We start from the raw sequence: 22,544 nt of genomic DNA on the forward strand, positions 1-22,544 counted from the left end.
CTTACTTTGGATTTATTTTGCTCTTTTTTTTTTCTGGTCTTCTAATTTGGAAACTTTAGATGATCTCCTTTTCTAATGCAGGCATTTGATGCTATAAATTTTCCTCCAAGCACTACTTTTTCCTTCAACCCACACATTTTGAGAAGTTGTATTTTTATTTCATTTTGTTCAAAATATTTTAAAATTTCTCCTGAGATTTATTCTTTGACCCCTGTGTTATTCAGAACTGTGTTGTGTAATCTCCATGTATTTTGGGTATTTCTCAAATACAATCTGTCTCCCAAATATCTGTTACTGATTTCTAGCTTAACTCCATTGTGGTCTAGGAGCAGACATTGTATGATTTTTGTCTTTTTTAATTTGTTAAGGTTTACTCTATGGCCCAGAATGTCATCTATCTTGCTGAATGTTCCATATGAGCTTGAGAAGAATGTGTATTCTGTTGTTGGATGAAATAGTCTATAGATGTCAATTATATCCAGTTGATTGATGGCATTGTTGAGTTCTGCTGTCTGAAATTAGTATAGCTACTCTTGCTTTCCTTTGATTAATGTTAGTATGATATACTTTTCTCCATATGTTTACTTTTCATCTATATTCATATTCATATTAAAAGGGTTTTCTTGTAGGCAGCATATAGTTGGATCTTGCTTTTTGATCCACTCTGAAAATCTGTCTTTAATTGTTGCATTCAAAGTGATTATTGATGTAACTGGATTAATATCTACCATGTTCATTACTGTTTTCTATTTGTTGCCCTTCTTTATTCCTATTTTTGTCTGGCTCTGCTGTTTGTTAATTCTGCTGGTTCTCCTTCATGGTGCTTGATTTCCTACATGTCTGATGATTTTTGAGGATGAGTTCTTATTTCTTGAAAGTTTATCTGCTACTTCCCTAAGGCCTTGGCTTAAGATTGGTGACCCTCAGACAAGATATGGAGTTGTTTCTCCCAGTGCCTATATTTACTACTAACCTGGGAACACTTAGAAATAAACTCATGACTTAAAATTCTTTAGGCATTCCAGCTAGCATAGCATTGATGTGTAAAACTCATTGAGAAACTGTTTGTATTTATGAATTCTTAGGAGAGTTAATTTTTTTTCTCTGCTAGCACTGAGTTTCAAGACAGATAATTTTTCTTTTTACCATTAGCAGAAAGGGTGTAAGTAGTGGTAGAAGTTGAGGGGTGGTGTGGAGGTGGGAGAGGAGGAGATTGTAGAAGGCATACATTTTTGCCTCAAATAATCCTAATTTCTTTATAACACACCCACAAATACAACTGATGCTGTATACATTGTATCCAGCATTTTTTCTTGTTTTCAGGGCAAGTGATGTTAGGTTATCTCGGCTACCCAACTGCCAGAAAAAATTCTCCTTATCTGCTTTTTGTTGTTCTTGGTAATCTGCCTTCCATTTCTTTCACTGTTTATGAGTGTCTTCTTCATTGTTGTTATGTGGCTGTTACTGTCATTTTAAGTGGGGTGCCACAGGAAAGGAAAGCAAGTATGTGTGCTCAAATCACTTGAGCTACGAATTATTTAGAAAGTTACATTTTAATTAGCAACTATTACTTTTCATAATGGAAGACAGCAAGATATTTTTAAAAATAAATATTCTTTGTTTTTTATTATTTTGAAAGTGGATGTTTTAAGTGGATTAGTGGAGAAGGGTTTTATATTGGACTGGATATATGAATGTTTGGAATATCACAGTTAACAATATGCTAATATGATTAGAAGTATATATACATAATTATATACTTCATTTGTTCTTTCAATAAATGCAAAAATATTTTTCAAGCATTTTCTATATACCATATACCAAATGAAAATATTCACAGAAAGTATATTACTTAATTGAAGAATTAGAATATTTTCTTTTAAAATGTATTCAAAGAATAAGAATGTTTTTCTATTCTGGAATATTATGTATAATTTAAATATTATTTGAAGCCAGTTATATAAATGTAGATTTTCCAAATGTATTGAGACAAAACATCAGGATATAATACAAAATTTTAAAATGCTGCTATTCTTTTAAAAGCACTGATATGACAAAAATTCTGGCTTTAGATCAGAACACATATATTAACATTTCATGAAGAAAGGGAAATTTGGATTATATTTATGATACGGCAAATAGTAAAATAAATATACAGTAGATAAGAATATTTCTCTGTGGTTTGGCCCACATTGATACACTCCCTGGACAGTTGACAACTACTCTCTTGGGAACTGTCAACATTAAAAAAACTGTGTGTGTGTGTGTGTGTGTGTGTGTGTGTGTGTGTGTGTACTGTCTGTTCTAGAAAAGGCTTGGCTATCGCTGTAGCAGTAGTCAGGACTGGCGGCCCTTGAGGAGACATGACTACATGGAGAAGTTAGAAGGTATTTATTCTGGTTTGATGTACATGATGTAAAACATTTCTATGATCTAGAGGACCGTGGTGATCCCTGTCAGTTCTATGGATCCTCTGTAGTTAAATTTGCATTAATGATCTAGTGGATAGGTACTATGTTAGAAAGACAAGAAATACGCCTTCAGTAAGTTGTTTATTTATTAAATTGGTATCACGATAACTCTGGTCTGACTCAAAGATTAAAGTTGAATAGACTTAACCCTTACCATTGAAATTTAAAGATACTTCAAATTGTGATAAACCTTCAAAATCCAAGTAGCTAATCTTTGAGCGTCTATTATCATCTGGCCCCACTGGGCTGTCTGGATGACTGAAATAAAATTCCCATGGGATGTATTTTCTAAACGATATGTTAGGAGTACAGATCAGATACATAAACAGAAATAAATGTTCCTGTTCATTCAGTTTGGTGGTGGTGGTGGTGGTTTTTCAAGTCATCAGCTCAGAGCTAAGATTTTCGCAGTGGAGGTTTAGGGATTCTACCATAACAAGAAATTGTTTCCCTGGAATGACACTGTGGAATCAGTACAGAATCTAGGCAAGGTTTCTTGGTTACATCCCACAGAAACACTATGTAAATTTGAAGAGTTATGAAAAGTAATTTGTAGTGTGCTCTATTTCATTATTACTTTTGATTGTTAAAATCAGTATCAGGCTATCACATGTAGCTTCATAGCAGTGAATTTAGGTGAGCAATTTGGAAATGTGATATATATTATATGACCACACTAAACCAATGACCACCTTATAGGATAATATCATTTCTTTATTACTTTTAATACAGATGGACATTAGCTGTAGCTTCCTATCTCCTACCATATTAATGGATTTTGGTTGGTTTTATTTTCTCACGGAATTACACCCTTCAGTGCACCCAACAAACCAAGGAAGATAGAGTCTTCTATCATAAAATAAAATTTATTAGCATTGAAAAGCATGTCTTTTGATTTTAGTCTAAACTAATGTTCAAAATAATCTCTTCATATTTAGGAAGATGACATCACAAACACAGTATTACTATACATTGTATTGCAATTAATATAATACAAAAACTTCTTAATGAATTAAAGTGTAAGAATGATCCTCATTTTCTTCTACATTACAGCAAGCTCAAGGTTATTCTTATAATAATATCACCTTTTTAAAAATTTCTTTATCATTCCTTAAAAGCAGAACAAAGTTTGAATTGAGTTAAACCAGATACAGAGTGGATTATATTTAATCTTAATATGCTCATGGGAATGTTCTAAATTTTCTCATAGATTCTACATTCTCATGGTTGTAGCACTTACCTTTAATTTTTATTTTTCCTTTTGTCCATTTTCATCAGACTGTAAGCTTCCTGAAGGCAAGAAAACACTTCCCTGGTTCGTATTATATTCCCAGTACATATCACAGTGTCTCTCAGAACAAGTTCTCAATAAGTACTTATTGAATGGATATTGATTTAGCAAACTACTTCTTAATGTGGGAGAAGATTTAACATTTTTTTCTCTACTATATAAATTTAGAATATTCCTCCCACAAAGATGGCTAAGAAAAATAGAAAAATAATTAAGATAAAATACAGATATACATGATTTTTAAGCTTGCAGCTACTCATACCCTCACCTACAAAGTTTGTTTTATTTTCTTTAGGCTCTGGGTATGCTTCTTATTTTTATAGTTGTGCTCGGCTGATTCTTGTGGCTACAGATTGAGCTAAAATTAAAAAGGACTGGAAGAACAGAAGAGAAAAACTGGATTTTTGCCACCATTCTTCATCCTTTGCTAACCCTGAAGACCATTTTCCAAGACTGTGGCAATACAGGTCTCCTTAGAAATAGCCGATGAGATAGAGGAACAAAGGATTCAAGCCAAATGTCCTGTAAATCTAGCAGCAAAAGCCCTCTGATCCAAGCAGACATTGTTATGACATCCTGTACCTGGATTCAGAAGATTCCCTACGGTAGCCACATAGTTCAGGCAAAGGATACCTCTGGAAACATTTGTCGTTAAGGTTTTAAGAATGGCTTTGTGTTAGATTCACACTAAATAGCACTTAATATTATAGTTTTGGTAAATGACCTAATTGTCAAGAGTAACATAATGTAAACTGTTTATTTCATACTGACATTTTCTATACCTTAGTAGCTTCTTAAATTTTCACCACGATTAATAATTTAGTTTGGAGACATGTCTGACCGGGAGAGAATTCTGTCTCCCGTGAGTCACTTCAGTCACCTTCCTAGTCTACGAGACAAAAGTACCCATTTCAAAAGCAAGTGTAGAAATACAGCAAAGCGAATGAAGAAGTGGGCTAGGAAACCGAAGACTTGATTCTAGTCTTGGCTCTGTCACTTAGTATGAATGTGATTCTGGCTGAGTTATAAATAGCTCTTCTGAGCCTCAGTGCCTGAATTTGTATTTACAATTCTCCCTACCTGACTTCCCTTAACAGAAATAAGATAATCATCATGGAATTCCTTTATACTCTCAGATACCAATCCACATTTGAGATACTACACTTAAGTATCAAGGTAAATGTCAGAGAACTCAAAAATGTTTTCATTCAGAAACAGGATTTGGAAGGATAATAGCTATGAAAATAAAAAAGATAAAGAGAGTAGTGACCGGAAGGGAAGAAAAAGCACTCACAACAGCAGCAGAGTCAGAAGTCCTGAACTGAAAGTCTACAGCTGGGAGGAAGAAAGATGAGAATGCTGGGATCACTTAGGGCTTGTGCTCCTTTAGCTAAGAACTATAGGATATTTCTTAAGTGAAGTCTGTTGTTGCTTAAAATTGTCAGTGACTTACAGGCCTGGGAAGACCTATCCTAAAAGGTTTTGGTGGCTGACGTTTCTGGAATGATTATCAATTAAAAATACTTTGACTTGTGCCCTTGACTAACACAGTTTGGCTGAGTCTATTGTAACCAGGAAAAAGCAAACCATCTGAAGCATCTCAGGTACTTGGTCGTCATGGGCAGCTTATGTTTTTTCACATGGAAGATGAGCCCCTCAAAGGATGCCAAGTAACTGAATTGAGCCAAGACTTCTTAAGTGAAATAATACAATTTTAAGAAGGAAGTTGCTTTTAAAAAAAAGTATAGATTTTTTATAAGCTTATGTAACTACGAAAGCATGGGGGAGTCTCTTAAAACCTCACTTTCTTATTTTTTTAAAAGGTATCTTATCTTTTAAAAGGTATACTTTTAACTTTATGGTGTTAAAGATTATATAAGCTTAACCTTGGGCAATGCTATAGCCTAATTTAGAAGGAATTCAGGTGATAGCCTTCTTTGTCCTCTATTTTCTTTGAACGGAGAAAGGAGACAAATTATTAGAAGCAAAGAATGGCTTCCATTTATTCTTTTATTCTTAGAACATGAACAAAACAAACCCACCTGGTAGGTCCCCAGGTAAGTGGTTCTGTCGTATATTTTTTAAGTATTTTCCACATTACAACTACCTGTGCTCTTCTTAGAATCATGCTCTAGACATTCCTTGGCTAATACACCCAGAAAATAAAGGGTCCGACAAGTTCAGCCTTTTTAAGTTTCCACTTTTTTCTACTCCTCTGCTAATGAAGCTACTTTGAGAGGTTTCAGTGAATCAGTAAATAAGCATCATCACCTTCATATAAATTTAAAACTCTCTTAAACTCACATCAAACAGATTTCACCCTTTTTTGGATGTTGAAAAATTATTACTTGTTCTGAATAATAAAAAATATTTAAAGTAATTCAAAAGTTATTGGAGGGTGTTACTGTCTTTATTTCTCAAGTTGTTGCCTGATAAAATAAGAATAATCCTCAAAATAAAAATATTCATTGGGATTTCATTAGAATTATGTTCCCTAAAATGTACAGTAATGTTCTCATGGGCAAACATTTTATTTCAAGGACAAAAATGAAGAATGTGAGTGTGTTAATCTGCATTGTAAAGTACGACAAGTTCAGATTAAGCTACCTGGAAACTTGGAAGCCAAAGGAGTGCCTACTACGTGGGTAAGTTTTTATGTCAGGTACGAATAGCACTTGGGTACCAGTGCTGACTCGAGTGATTTAAATATATATGATTTTATTTTTGTCAACCAATAAAAAGTATAGAGATAGGCAGTTATTGATAGCTGTTCAATAGCACAAGAGTGCCAAGGATTCTGGGGTGAATTTCTTAGACTTCTATTCATGGTCCAAAATAGCTTCTGGACCACAAGACCTCACAGGAAGGTTTTGGGAAAGAAGAAAAGAAAGGGCACTTGTCAGCTCAATAAACTTTTCCAGAGGTCTCATCCAACTGTTTATTACATTTTGTTTACGGGATATGCTTACATCTTACTGACCATCCTTTGAGCAAGTGAGGCTGAGAAATACGTTTTAGCTGGGTATACTGCCTCCCCCATCCTCTCTTACAAAAGGAGGAGTGAAAAATGGGTATGATACTGGTAGCGAAGAGCTACTGCCACATCTGTGTTACATTTCAGTGCCCTCTCAGACTCTTCTTTGGAGTTCGTCACCCAGAGTGAAAGAGAAGAAACAAAACGTCACTCACTGACCACGCTTGTTATAGGAGCCTGAGTTTATCTCTCACTGTTGATGGAGCAGTATTTAGACCTCACTCTACTGGAGAAGTCCAGACACAGCTGTACTGGGAAGCTCCGGGATAGGATACAGAGCCCTGGCATTCAATGTTTGAGGTTTCCATTGTTCAAGACTAGCCTTGAAGGCCCATGGCATGTAACAAATAACTGTAAATTTTCACGTTATGTCAGTTTTAGCCCCCTTCACACCCAGAGGCATAAAGTTTTCTTACACAGAGAAGTGTATTCATTATCTAGGGATATCATAGCAAAGGACCACACACTAGGTAGCTTAAACAATAGAAATTTATTGTCTCACAGATCTGGCATCCGGAAGTCCAAGATCAAGGTATTGACAGAATTGGCTGTGAGAGACAGTCTGTTCCATGCGTCTCTCCTAGACTCTGGTGGTTTTCTGCCAAGCTTTGGTGTTCCTTAGTTTATAGATGCCTCAGCCTGATCTCAGCCTTCATCCACACGTGGTGTTTTGCCTTTATCGTCACGTAATGTCTGACTCTATGCAAATTTTCTCTGTTTATAAGAAAACCAGTCATACTGGATTAAGGCCCTAGTGACTTCATCTTGAATTAGACAACTACATCTGCAGAGGCTCTATTTCCAAATAAGATCACATTCAGAGGTACTGGAGGCTAGAACCTCAGCATACACTGTGAGGGAACACAATTCAACCCATCACAGCTAGTATGCGACTTACTTAGAAAATGAACCTGCAGCCTCCACACTGCAACAGTCTTTTTTTTTTTTTCTTTACCTCCATTTTTACAGAAAAATTTACACTATAGGAATATTTAAGAATGTTTAAGGGCCTACTCAGTGCCGTACACTGGAAGTACTGCTTTTAGTACATCATCATGAAAATGTATGATGCATTTGGATTACAGCTTAATTACTCTTGAATCTCAAGACAGATTAATTGCACATTATGACTGTTGACCAGTTTTCACCATAACAGCTCACTTTTCTCAAAATAATACTTTTTTTTGGAGTCACAACATTTTTTAATCTTAAAATGTACTGAAAACTACACACTTAAATCAGCAATGTATTTCCAGGAAAAGACACACCATTTATTTAACACAATAATTTCTAGTGAGAATATCATTTGAAATCAATTCAAACTGAGCATCACGTTTGGATGAAACACAACATTTTTGCCCTGTGTTAGGATGCGGGTGAGAGGAAAGAAGATGTAGTGTTTTCTGAATCTTTATTCTCTTTAGTACATGTTTCCATGTGTTCCCACATGGTTCACTGCTCTCAAGTTTTGCATTTTGTCATAGTCCTAAGGGAAAGAAATCATTTTCCAGTGAGTTGAATTTGTCCACCAAAAAAGATAAGGTCAAGTCTTCAACTCTGGAACCTGTAAATATGAGTTTATTTGGAAATACGGTCTTTGCAGATGTAACTGAATTACGATACCACCATGGAGATTGGGTGCTCATCACGAGACTGATGTCTTCATAAGTAGAGGGACATTTGGACACACAGACACAGGGGGAGAACACCATGTGAAGACAGAGACGGAGATGATGCATCCACAAAGCCAAAGAACACCAAGGATTACCAGCCATCACCAGGAACTAAGAGAGAGGCGTGGAACAGATGCTCCCTCAGCGACTCCAGAAAGCTTGCCAAGGCTTTTGGACTTGATTTTGGACTTTTGGCTTTCAGAATGATGAGAGAGTAAATTTCTGTTCTTTCAAGCCACCCAGCTTGTGATAATTTGTTATGGCAGCTCTAAGAAACTAATATATCCAGCATATCCAACTTTGACATCAAATTCCTGTCTGAAGATAAGGACCAACTGCCACTCTTATTCACTCTCTTCCTTCCTTGGTGAGTAAAATAAACTTTTTTACAAATTATGTCCCAGCTTTGTTTTACTTCCACACTATTGTTTATATTTATTCACGCTATTTATATAAACATGTTTTCATTGTTCATTTGAATATACACATATATTGCAATCTATAAAAATTAAGTATTTTGGATTGGGATAACATACCCCATAATTTTCCTTTAAAATGAATGGATTTTGTTGTCAATTTATGGCTTTTCACTTTAGGGCAAGGTGTCAGGAACAAAATTAAAATGGTTAAATGAGACATCAACTTTACTATAATTCTGATGGTCACAAGATGAGTGGAGAAAAAAGTGTCTCTAGCAAGAATAAGGTAAGTGAGTGCGTTGTTTTCCTGGGAAAATGGTACTGTATTATTGGAAATATACCTAATTATTCATATAGCTTTAAAAAATACATGTATAAAGGCAGAGGAACCGTGTGAATTTGTCAGGGAAAGAAAAGAAGAGCAAAGCAGGAAGTGAGGTAGAAGGAAGTTACAGAGAAGCAGCAGCTGGGAGGAGCAAACTGAGAAGTACTTGAGGGCAGTGGATTTTTACCATCATTCTTGTTCTCTGACAATTGACTTTAGTCTTCAGCTCTGTTTATCAGATTGTGCAACTTATAAGATTAATTTTTTTAGACTTTCATATTGGTAATTTATTATTTAAAAAATAATTGCTAATCCCCTTGCAGCCTTCAAGTGTTTGCTCAAATATCACTTTGTCAAATAGTATACTGACTACCCAAATTCTGTGACCTGACACGCCTCCCCAGTTCCTGGACTTTGGGGCTCCCTGACCCTGCTCCACCTTGTCATCTTTTCATTGCACTTTTTACCTCTAGGTTGGATATTTACTTATTTGTTATCTTAATTTTAGTCTGTTTCACCAACCCCCAGAGCAGAAGCTCCCTGGACTCACAAAACTTAGTGACTGATGAATCCCGTGAACCTAAGGTGGTGTCTGGCATATACTAGGTGTTCAGTAGGTATTTCATTTTTTTAATGAGTAAGTGTATCGTCTTTAAAGTTAATAATCTGTGGCATGCACAGGACTGTGTTTTGCCCATTCACCTTGTATTTTATATATATATCTGTGACAGTGCGTATTGGACTGGGGGTTTGGTGGCTTACGTGTTCCTGTTTTATCACTTGACATGTAATTACTTGTGCTTAAAGAGGAGCTGTTGCTTGAGCTGCTGCTTGCTTCCTGAAATGTCTCTATAACATAGTTTAGTAAGATGTTAACAAATCCCAATGAAACACATCTGCTCTACTGTTGTCTCCAACTCCTGGTCTCTTCAAACTTTTAAAACTGTCATAGCTTACTGGAAACACGACTGTATTTGAAATTAGTTCAATAAAACAGTAGTTGCAGATGCTCCATTAAGGGTTTAAACACAAAACTGTCAGCCAAAGAAAAGGGCTTGTAAATGCCTGGCCATCACTCCAGTGCTGCAAAAGGAAGTTTTCTGGGAATGAGGGCAGTGGGGCTCCCTGCTTGCTGACACATGAATGACTGAATTGGAGGGATTTCTTAGTCTATCTGCTAACCACTGGTGTGGATGTGTAACTGGATGCTGGTGCTGCAGTGCAGTTGTAGGTGGACGTCCAGGAGGTGATGACAGACAATCTGTGGTAACAGAGTTGGAGGAACTCAGGGGATTGGATCAAGCAGGTACAGTCTCCCTGTTCCCTCTTTCTCATTTCTACAATCTAGAAAGTACAGGGCGATGCTTTCAAATGTAATTGATGGCCCAGTCTGGCATAAGTGATTCCACATGGTGGCTGACAAATGACTCTTGGGTTAGCCCCTCCTCTTATTCAAGAAATAGACAAATTAGCCGAATGTTCTCTTTTCTCAATAGAACTATCACTTGCACATCAATTTATCTATCTCAGATGAAATCTCTTGTCCTTGGTTTTGGGGGAAAGTGGAATGTCGTAAATAGAATTGTGTTATGTTCTCAGTCATTAGGTTGATGGATGGTTGAAGAAAAAGCAGAATTCTGGGTTTTTCTGAGGTACGCCTGTGCTTAGATCACGTCATATGGTGACTTGCAGTGTAACTATACTAGTATCTCTTTACACAAGAAAAATTTATTTTAAATAACAGTATCAATTTGGGGTTGCTCAAGGGATTTAATAGAAAGGCTTAGAACATGGCAGTGCTAATATGTACTCAGAAGGTCAAAAATTCTCAGCTAGAGAATGGTTCAGTATGCTCATTCGTCACTGTCTACTTTTGCTCACATAAAGCAAAGACATTCAACTAAGTGTAGGTTATACTACTGTGACAGCAAAATCAGGTTTTGGGAAAAAAATGTGTAGCAAATCCCAATTTACTACTGTCAGTTCACAGCATTGACTCTCATAATCTTTATGCTGTAGATATTTCTGATTGTGGTGTTCCCAAAACTTACGGGCAGAAATAACTCTAAGCAGTGTCAATATCTTTCATGTATGTAACACATTTCTTCTAAAAATGGTAATGCATTATATAATTAGCTAGTTAATAATTTTACAGAAAAATCTTGATTAAAATAGTCTCAATTTACCAGGAATCAAAGACAATTGAGAGGAAACAAAGCTAAGGTTTCTTTAATCTTTTGAGTAGACTAGATTGGAGAGATGGCTTTTACAACATTCTTGGGAAAATTCACGATTGAGGATTCGTAGGCTGTGATCCTCAGATGAGGACAGTTGATACTCAAGCACATTACTGAAGCCAAGTGGTGGGATGATACACTGCATCCAAGCTCTTCCCATGAGTGAATAGGCTTTAGCCTTTCTGGCCTGTTTTCTCAATGCTGGAGAAGACATCGCTCATTCTTTGGAAGTTGAGTCCAAACGGAAACTCCACTAGATCTCCCGTCCTGCCTCTGTGTGGTCCTGGGTGACCCACTTTAGCTTGAAGGAGCTCTGGGAAATTTGATCTGTCTACTTCCAGTTTAAGGGCTACTCCTGGGTGGTCCTTAGCAGCTAAAAGAGTTTGGTTCTGGGACCATCATAAGATACTCAGAGAAGTCCAAGAATCTGGGCCTGGACAAGATCCAGTCTCTTGAGGATGGTGGTTACTCCTGAGAATTTCAGTATACAAATTGGCAGAACTAGAGAAATTCTGGGAGAAAGTACAGATAACACTGAACATACCTCATCAAATCTGCAGCTAATCTTGGTTAGTATCTTCCAAGGCCCAACTCAAGGCCCCATGTTCTCAGACTGAGCAGTAACTAGGCATTAAGGCAGGTGGTCAGAACTTTCCAGGAATGGCCTTATGACTAGGAAGCCACACAGATACTTGCTTCCATCTAGCTAAGCCCAATGACTTCTCTAAATAATATCAATTCCTAATTATATACACACAAACACAGAAGGACTGAAGTGTGGCAAACATAAAAGTCACTTATATTTTACTACAAAAATAGTATGTAGTGGGAAGTGCGTGAGCTTTGGAGATAGCCAAACCTGAGTTCCAGTGCTCACTCCACCATTTACTGGCAGAGCGACTGGCTGAGAAAGGTGGGCATCATCCAGGGAGGTAGTAAAATATCATGCAGAAAATATCAAGAATCACTCAAAAAGTGTTCAGATATATTTGTATGTGTCCATATTTTAAGAAAAGTAACAACATTTCAATTGCAAAAACCTATTTAAAATTGCAGACTGCCTTTGCTTTGTGTCCCCATAGCAATCATCACCATCTAACATATTTTATATATTTACCTTGCTTGGTCCCTGCTTCCCATCCACACCTTACTCCCCAAAGTAAAATTTAATTGTTGTAGGAATTTATTGTCTGATCTGTTCCCCATTGCATCCTCAGGAACTGGAATATGATCTGGCAGGTAGCGTTGGTTGAAAATTTCCTGATTGTGGCGGAAGCGGCCAGTGCCTGATGGGTCCTTTCTGTAGTGATGTTCTGCAAGTCAGTCCTTCCGGCCCGCTACTGCCGCCTTGCCAAAATTTGCTAAGCACTAATTAGATAACTTAATCCCCTTTCTGCTCAGAATTGCTTAAGTAAGGTCATTTTTCTGAGGCTGAACCATTGTTATAATTTAGAAGAGGAATTGTTTAGACATAGCAGTTCTGTGAGTTGACCCTATAAAGGCAGGGGATGGGGATTGCTTGGTTCTTCGCTTCAAATCTAAAGAGAAAGGCTTTGAAGAGAACATTGAGAATCTAATGTAAGTCCACAGCAGACTGGGGAGATGGTAGCCTAATGTCTGACTTCAGCTTGTTAAATCTAAAGATCACAAAATGAGTCACTGGCCAGCAACTGATAGAGAAGCCAAGGACAGAGAAGGGAGAGAGTAACTTTTGCCCTTAGAAGTTATGAAAGCAAACACACCTGAGTCACTCGACATATGTCACACCTGGGCCATGCATGAGAAGGAGCCTGCATAAGATCATCTCAGGTCCTGCCAGGCTCAGGACTCTCTGAAGGAGGAATGTGATCTCAACGGAGAGACACTGACGAGGCCCAGACCTGAAGGGTTCTCAATGGATATAGGAGGAGTAATCAACCAGCCAAAACAGAGCCTCTTCCCTGGAAATGGACGTTTGTGAAGAACCGAAGAAATAAACTCTGAGGGTCAGCTTTATGTCTGCAGGACTCCAGGATTACCACACCAGCTCATAACAGTGCCAGTAAAACAAGAATTTTCTTGCTCTCTTCCACTCCTGATCACTGCCAGCGAATAGTTGCCCTCACCCCTTTATTAAATAGAGTTCGTGCCGTCTCACTCTCTGCCCCACAATAGACCCGAACTGGGGGAGTGTGTTTCGATCACTGGATAGAGGTAGATCTTCTGACTCAGCTATATTCGAAGATTCAAGGTAACAACAGAATTTCTCACTATTCATAACTGACAAAAAGTTTTATAATAATTTAATTAGAAATATTCTATAAAAGTTTGCCATAAAATTATAACTATTTAGACATTAGAGATCACATTTTCTATAACCATTGGACTAGACTGAAAGTCAAATGAAATATGAGGAGCAAGAAGCCTGGTTAAGAGAACAGAAAGGAGGGACGTGTGCAGGAGTGGGAATGAGACATGAGACATAACTAGATATGTGATTAAAATCATTTCTGCAGACAATTCTGTGGCAACAAATCTGAAAACCTTAGACATAGATGACATATATACTTCTCTAACAAAATCTAAGTTTCTAAAATGATCCCAAGAGAAGGTAGAAAACGTACAAAAGCCAATAATCAAAAAAGTGATTGAGAAGGTTAAAAATCTGCCATTAATAAAAACCACTGAGACCACAGATTTTCGCAGCTGGACTGTATCAAAGTTTTATAAAAAATAGATATTTCCTGTGTTATTTAAGCTACTACAACTGATGGGAAAAATTTTTTAATACAAAACCTTATGAAGTTAGCATAAAAAACAAAAATGTAGCCCAACCTCCTGTGTAAATACAGATGCAAAGATCTTTGTAAAAGAAGAAAGTTTTAATATCCAGAAATCTATCAGCATAATTATTTATATCAATCTATAAAAAATCAAAATCATGGCACTATCAATACATTATGAAAAATATATAAATTAATAGGAATAAAATGTGACAAAATAATTGACCTCAAACCAGAGCTAATTATCATTTTAAATTAGAAAATGCTCATTGCAATTAATATGAAAAATTACATGAAAATTTCTACTGCTGCCATTGCTTTGGAATGGTAAGTTAAAAAAATTAGTATAAACATTGGAAAATTAGACATATAGTATTGGCATTAGAAAAAAAAACTCTTTGTCTATTAAACATAAGATAAGACACTATAAACCTCTTAGAAGAAAACACAGGCAAAACATTTTCTGACATAAACCTTAGCAATGTTCTCCTAGGGCAGTCTACCCGGGCAATAGAAATAAAGCAAAGATAAACAAATGGGACCTAATTAAACTTATTAGCAAAGGAAACCATAAGCAAAATAAAAAGACAACTTACAGAGTGAGAGAAAATATTTGCAAAACATGAGACTGAAAAGGGCTTAATTTCCAGAATATATAAACAGCTTATACAACTTAATAACAAAAAACAATACAATCCAATCCAAAAATGGGCAGAAGACCTAAACAAGCAATTCTCCAATGAAGACATACAAATGGCCAATAGGCACATGAAAAAATCCTCAGTATCACTAATTATCAGAGAAATGCAAATCAAAACTACAGTGAGGTATCACCTCACACCAGTCAGAATGGCCATCATTAAAAATATGAAAACGAATATATGTATGTTTATGTGTGACTGAAACATTATGCTGTATGCCAGAAATTGCAACAACAGTGTAAACTGACTATATACTTCAATAAAAAAATACTACATGCCTAGAAATACCATGATTCTAGTTAAAATCTGAATGAATAGAAAAATGGATAAGGGAATTTAAGTTAAAAATAGATAAGTATGTGAAGATCAAGAGCTGTTGTCTACATTATCTATAAGCAAATGGCAGTAAAAATTGGAAGATATCTATTTACAATAAACAATGTAATATTCTTACTGAAAATTTTAAAAAGAAAACACAGGTTGTGTGTAAAAATATCTATAAATCTTATTGAAGGACACAGAACAATATTTGACCTGTGGAAAAAGATGCTGTGTTCTCGGATGGGAAGAATTAATACAGTAAAAATGTCAGTTCTTCAAAATTATTCTATAAATTTGAGGCACTAATAAATAGAACTTCATCAAGGCTGATTTTAGAATTGGATACAATGACATGAAAGTTCACTTGGAAGAATGTATGTTTCAGAACAGCCAAGAAAAGCTTGATATAGGAGAATGAAAAGCTGCGAAATACGCTTTACATATTATTCATCAGACTGTAAAATCCCTATAATCGAATCAATATGGTATTAGCCATATGGAATCATAAAACACAGAGAATCTAGAAAATGAATGACTGTATAAGAAAATTTCATATATGGCAACGTTAGTATTTCTGTTCAGTGGGAAAAGAATGACTTATTTAATAAGTGGGGATGACAATTATTTATCCAGGAGGAAATTCAGTTGGGTTCACTCTTACTGTATGTGCTGTTCAATGCTGTAGCCACTAGCCACAAGTGCTATTTAAATTTAAATGAAAATTAATTTAAATGCAAAAATTTTGTTTCTCAGCTTCATTAGCCACATTTTAAAGTGTGGCTAGTGTTTAACAGGGAGTGCAGATTATAGAAGGTTTCCATCTTTGCAAAATGTTTTATTGGACAGCACTGATCTCTCTCTCTCTTCATATATGTAATATTCACATGTATATATTACTATAAACATAAATATAAAAATGAATATAAATATATATGTACATGTCCTTTTTTTTTTTTTAATGTTTGTTTTTCTTTTTTGGCTGAAAAGCTCCTTTATTTTACCTTCATTTTGGAAGGACATGTCCTCCATAGCTAGAATTCTAGGTGGAGGGTTTGTGTGTGTGTGTGTGTGTGTGTGTGTGTGTGTGTGTTTAATTGAAATATACATCTCTATTTAATTGTTTCCTACTGATTTAAAATTTAAAAATAAAATACTTAGAAGACCATCAAGGCTGCATATACAATACAGGGATCGAGGGGGAACTTCATAACATTATCAGAAACCCAGAAAAAATTAAGAGATATATTTGACATAAAAATTATAACTATTGTATATACATTGATCCCAATATCAGTGTTCTTGGTTGAAAACAATGTATATTTGAGTTACATGTTCAGAAAAGCAGTTTGGAAAGGAAAATGCCCAAACCACAGTAAAGGACTACTTTTGGAAAGAGATCACCGCTGCCTCTGTAGGACTTTGATTCCACAGCTCATTGTCTTGCCTTGATCATTTCCACCTCAAAGTTATGTGCAGGTGAATCTGATAGGAAGAGGCTGGGGTATATTCTTATGCCCTAGCTGCAAGGGAACCTGGGAAAGAAAGTGAGCTTCTACTTTCTAGTTTAGAGGACAGAACGCGTAAGTGAAAAATTCTTCATATATAGAAAAAGTGTTCAGCAGATCCTGGAACAGCCAGAAACATGACAAATATCCATTACATAAGTCAGCAGACAAATGATAGACTTGAGGGGAAAAACGAAAAGATTTGCAACCCAGATGATGATGAATGTTGAATGTCCATAATATAGAAAGAGTCCTTACAAATTGTAAAGAAGACAAACTACCCAATAGAAAACTACATCAAGGATATGAATAAGGCATTCACAAAAGAGTAAACTCAAATTTCCCCTACTTAGAGATGTTACTTTACCAGACATTTAAAATTTTAAAATTTCAATAAGTCTACTGCTGGTGCGTATGAAGGAAACAGTATATTCTTTGCTACTGGAATTATGAATTATTCCCTCCTTTTTGAAAAACAATTTAACAGTGTTTCTAAAATTTGAAATAACCATAGCCTTAGAAGTAACTCTGTTCCTCAGGGGTAAAATCACCACTATATAAAAACATACACATGAGGATGATTATTGTACTTTTTTGTTGTAGAGGCAAGAATCTGAAAAAGTGAAAGGCTTCAATTGGAAAAAAAATTGTGATACACTCACACTGTGGGCTATTAAAAAGCAATTACAAACAGTGCGTAAGACCTATGTCATTTGTCTTGGAGTGACTCTGACAATAAGTTGTTGAGTGAGAAAAGCAAGATACAGAGAAACCAATAGAACAACACACAACACACACTATAAGAAACTGAGGACAGAGTTTTTAACAAGAATCACAATGGGAGAGGGTGAATGAATGCAGGGGAAGAAGGGGAAGAGAGGAGGAGTAGGGAAGCAAACAGAAAAAAGAAAACAAGACTTGCAAATTAAAAACATATCCAAAATCTCATTTATGGGAAACTGCCTCCCTGAGTTATGTGTACCTGCCTCAAGAGAAACTAGAAAAGTTTAGTCTTGGTCTCTAGGAATACCTAAAGTATATTCTTAGGTAAAAAATTATTTTACAGAGTAATATGTAGAGAATGATTGCATTAAAAAACAAAGGGGTATGTGTGTCTGTGTGTACATATTTCTACCACCAAGATGATATGTATCTGTTTATTTTTTTAAATATATTTTGACTGAAGTACAGTCAGTTTACAATATTGTGTCAGTTTCTGGTGTACAGCACAATACTTCAGTCATATAGGAACATACATATATTTGTTTTCATATTCTTTTTCACCATAAGTTACTGCAAGATATTGAATATATTTATTCTGCTTTCCTCAGAAAGAGTAGAATTAGAAAGCAAAAGGTGGTTTTACTTATTAAACTCATGCTAATTAATTTCAAAATTTAAAAAGTATAGAAAGAGAAATTAAAATATATGTTAACATTCTGGAATGTATTGTAAAGGCAATAAGCTGTATTATAATTCAGAGAATAACTGGGGACCATCCATTGAGAGAGGGCGTTGGGGACACTGAGGAGAGGTCCGAGCTGAGACCTGAAGGACGACAGTATGCTTTACTGTGAAGAGCCAGACAAAGACCATTCTTAGCTGAGTCCACGGGCCCAACAGCTCCTTTGAAGGGCAGAAAGGAAGCCAGGCTACCTACAGCATCAGGAGTGAATGGATTGGTTGTGTGAATTAAGGTCAGAGAGGCAGGGACTTGCAGGCCACTGCTAATAAAAGTTTGAGCTGGACCACTTCCAGTCAGCAAACAAGATAAGCGCTTAAATTTTTTAAAACCTTTATAGCAGCTTCACATTGCTGAGACTCCGGTACTGGATCAATGGTCTCAGTTCAGGTGTTTCTGAACTTGCATTGTGCACCCATTTTGCAAATTGCTTCCTCTCATGTGCAGTAGGCCCACATGTCAGTCCAAGGTGAAACATAAATAAACAAAAGCATAAACTGAAACCCATCCCCTCCACAGGTTGGCAGAGAAGCACTGTTACAAGCCCTGGAGAGGTATTTCCTTGCTATTCTCAAAGTGGTAGGAAGCCACTGAAATGTTTTAAGAAGAAATGAGTCTTTATATATTTTAAAAAAGAATTCTTTAGTTTAAAACTAGAGTTATTCCAGCTTTCATTGAGCAGAATGGATTGGAAAGGACCAAGGGTTAAATAGGGAGTAGTTAGAAGACTGTTGGGGTGATGCTGGTAGGAGATGGTGATGACTTAGATCAGGTGGTGGTGGCTGGACTGGAGGATGGAAAAGGAAGGGTCATGAGGAACCATCGATGATGTTTTGTTTCCTTTCCTTTCTTTTCTTTTCCTCTCCTCCTTTTCCCCCTCCTTTTCTCTATTTTCCATTTTTTTTTTTGAGAGAACTGGTAAGAACTGGTATATTATGACATCTGTAGAGATAAGGGATAATGAGTGAGGGAAAAAACTGAAGGCAAAAATTAAGAGTTCTGTCTCGGGCAAATTTAAGTTTGAAATGTATCTTACAAACCAAAATGGAAATAAAGCCCACCAGAAAGGTCTGGGCTAGAGGTATAATTTTGGGATTTATTAGCATATAGATATAGTGTGAACAACCATCCTGGCTTGCCCAGGACTGTCCCTATTTTAGCACTGAAAGTTCTAAGACTTGAGAATCCTCTTAATTCTTGGCAAACCGGGAGAGTTGTTCACCCTCTGCAGATGATATTTACACCATAGGATTGGATAAGAGGAACCAAAGAGATCACACAAGGATTGAATCAAGCAAATACTGAGGAAAAAGAATCTTGGAAGGGATAGCCAGTGGGGTAGGTAAGGTCAAGACAGAAAATTGTCAAACATTGGGAAACTAAGCAGAGAGAATGTCAATCACAGAATGTTGGTGAGTGTCAAATAAGAAGAGGACAGAACAGCAGATTTGGCGAGATTATGGCCATCAGTGACCTTAAGAAGAAAAGACTCTTGAGTTTGTTGGGAAGAAACCCCTACAAAATCATATGTTGAGGAGTGAATGGTAGGAAATACGATCAGTATTACAACAATCATTCTAGCACCTTTGAGATGAAGGAGAGCAGAGAAACGAGCAGTAGTATGAAGAGACTAGAGAGAGTGTAAAAAAGATTATTTATGTTTTTGTTTGGGGAAGTGAAGCTACTACTGGAACTACTGCATGAGGACAGTGGGTTTACCAGGAAGTGTTAAATCCCTGTGTGAAAAATTTAGCAGAAATTTAAAGTGGTTTTAGCTTCCTAGTTGTTTATCTACAGTTACATTTAGCTTCTCAGATGTTGGCATGAAAAAAGTTTTAAAATGGTTTCAGCCAATGTTCGAGTTTTTCCAGGGAAGATGCTAGAGAAAAAAAGGATGCAAGGTAAAATAATAAAAATGGAATTATTTCTGTTAGGAAACATGGACTAAAAGCCAGGTTAAAGGGGGAAAAGGAAACAGAAGTAGGTTGAAAGAGAGAGAGAAGTGAAGTCAGTGGTTTAGATGTCTGACTGAAGTTGAAGAATCCTTGCAAAATGAGTAGCTGAGAATGTAGGTGGAAAGAACAGCAGGTGCCACGCCAGAGAAAGGAGGGGCTAATTTTAAGATTTCAGGTTTGGTGAGTTTCTGCGGACGCAGTCAGTATCACTGGTTGGGAGAGAGTGGAGGAACAGGTGATTGGAGGAGAGGAAGGGAAGGATATGAGGGGCAGGCTAAATGGTTCATCCGTATGAATTCTGGAGTTGTCAAGAACGATGGCATGACTTGGGATGGAGAAGAAGAGAATGAGCCAAGAGGAGATTTAAGGGAGTGATTGGGTCAAAATATGAGACTAAGGAGGAGACATGGTGGGTGGTTTAATCTGATGGTGCAAGCTTCAAATGGGAGGGAGTGATACACACCCATCTCCTTAACCTTCTGGAGTAAGGTGATGCTGGAAACTTAAGTGATTTGCCCAAGGTCACAGTAAGCTGCAGCCTGATTCTAGACCTTCCTGTGGTAGATGGTGCGCTATAGTGGGAAAAAAAAAAAAATCCACTGCATCAGACAAGGAAAATGCTATACCAAGGCTTAAGTTAAGAAGTTAAATACAACAGAGAAGAGTTTGAAGTGATAGGGGAATCTCAGAATAACATACTGTTAGGACTGGCTACATAATTTTCAGGGCCAAGCGTAAAACGGAAATGCAGGACAACATGTTCAAGAATCACTGAGGATTTCAAGATGGAAAGAAGAGCACTACATCAAACGTGGGCCCGTCTAAGTGTGGTGTCCTGCATAACTGCACAGGTAGCAAGCCCATGAAGCTGGCCCAACCTGTGCTGGGGTTTCCAAGGCCTGGGAGAAAGATTCGGAAAAGAGCAGCATTTGGTCAGATGAAGAGATACACTGTATTTCTTTGTTTGAAACTGCTATGTGCTAGCCACTGTTTAAATGCTTAACCAATATTATCATTTACTCCTCCTAACGTGAGGTAGGTATTATTATTTCCCCATTTTACAGATGAGGAACCTAAAATGCTGGAAACTTAAGTGATTTGCCCAAGGTCACAGTAAGTTGCAGCCTGATTCTAGACAGGTTATGTTGCCTGTCAGCAGTCCTCATGTTAAATTGATGGCTTGGGAGCCTCAGATTTAGTGTTGACCAAAGTAAACAGAAGTGTGAGATGTGACAGAATTAGACTTCATTAAGTCCCTAGAAGAAGAAGAAGAATCAGCTGCCAAGGTACAGTTTTATATTCGTTTTTTATTTCAGCTTTATTGAAGTACAGTTGACATAAAATTATGAGATACTTTGTACATCGTGATGATATACCTAGACACTGTGAAAAGATTCCCCCCCACTAGTTAGCACATTCATTCCCTCACAAATTTATATTTCTTGTTTGTTTTTCTATGGTGAAAACACTGAAGTTCTACTCTTAGCAAATCTGTTACACAATGCAGTGTTATCAAATATAGTTATGTATTTTATGTTAGATCCTGACTGCACATATCCAAAGAAAATTAGAACAGGATATCAAAGAGAGATGCACCCCCATGTTTATTACAGCATGATTTGCAATAGCCAAGATAAAGAAACGATCTAAGTGTCAGACAGACAATGGATGCATTAATAAGGAAGACATGCTATGTATCTTAAGTATATATATGAATGTATATATAAAATGGAATATTATTCAGCCATGAGAAGGAAGGAAACCCTCCTATTTGTGACAGCATGGATGGACCTTATGGTATTAGGCTAGGTGAAACAGCCAGAGAGAGGCAAATACTGCATGACATGTATATGGAATCTTTAAAAAAAAAAAAAAGTTGAACTCATGCAAACAGAGGAGTAAAGGGTTAGCCAAGGGCTGGAGGATGGGGGAAAATCTTTAAAAAAAAAAAAAAAGTTAAACTCATGCAAACAGAGGAGTAAAGGGTTAGCTAAGGGCTGGAGGATGGGGGAAATAGGGAGAGGCTGATAAAAGAGTATAAATTTGCAGTGATAAGATGACTAAGTCTGAAGATCTAATGTAAAACATGGTGACTGCAGTTAACACTGTCAGAACAGTTTGGAATACTTAACATAAAAGTATTCCCAGTCATCTCTCATGTGCTCTTTTCTAAAGAGGAAAAAGACTTCAATTTTTAGTAAGGTTCTGGGTGTGGATTTTTGCTATGTTGATGCATGTAGTGGATAAAGTATGGGCCTCGGGGCATGAGATGATTTATTTCCCATAGCTAATCCTAGAAATCCACATTTCAAAAAAAGTGTTACAATCAGGAATAATTTGACTAAATTATTTGATGAAAGGTAAAGAAAATTGGGTAAATAAAATCAT

General features: G+C 36.6%; 1 long non-coding RNA gene across 1 annotated transcript in view; it reads left to right on the forward strand.

The window, feature by feature from the left end:
• The window catches only part of LOC140697414 (uncharacterized), a 67,905-nt gene that overhangs the window by 13,376 nt on the left and 31,985 nt on the right, over window positions 1-22,544 (forward strand). The window contains exons 2-4 of the long non-coding RNA XR_012074432.1: window positions 6,303-6,407; window positions 8,400-8,836; window positions 9,066-9,174. This is a non-coding gene — a long non-coding RNA (uncharacterized lncRNA). The remainder of the gene's footprint in view (window positions 1-6,302; window positions 6,408-8,399; window positions 8,837-9,065; window positions 9,175-22,544) is intronic.

Source organism: Vicugna pacos, chromosome 7, assembly GCF_048564905.1.
Source record: "Vicugna pacos chromosome 7, VicPac4, whole genome shotgun sequence".
Lineage (NCBI taxonomy): Eukaryota > Metazoa > Chordata > Mammalia > Artiodactyla > Camelidae > Vicugna > Vicugna pacos.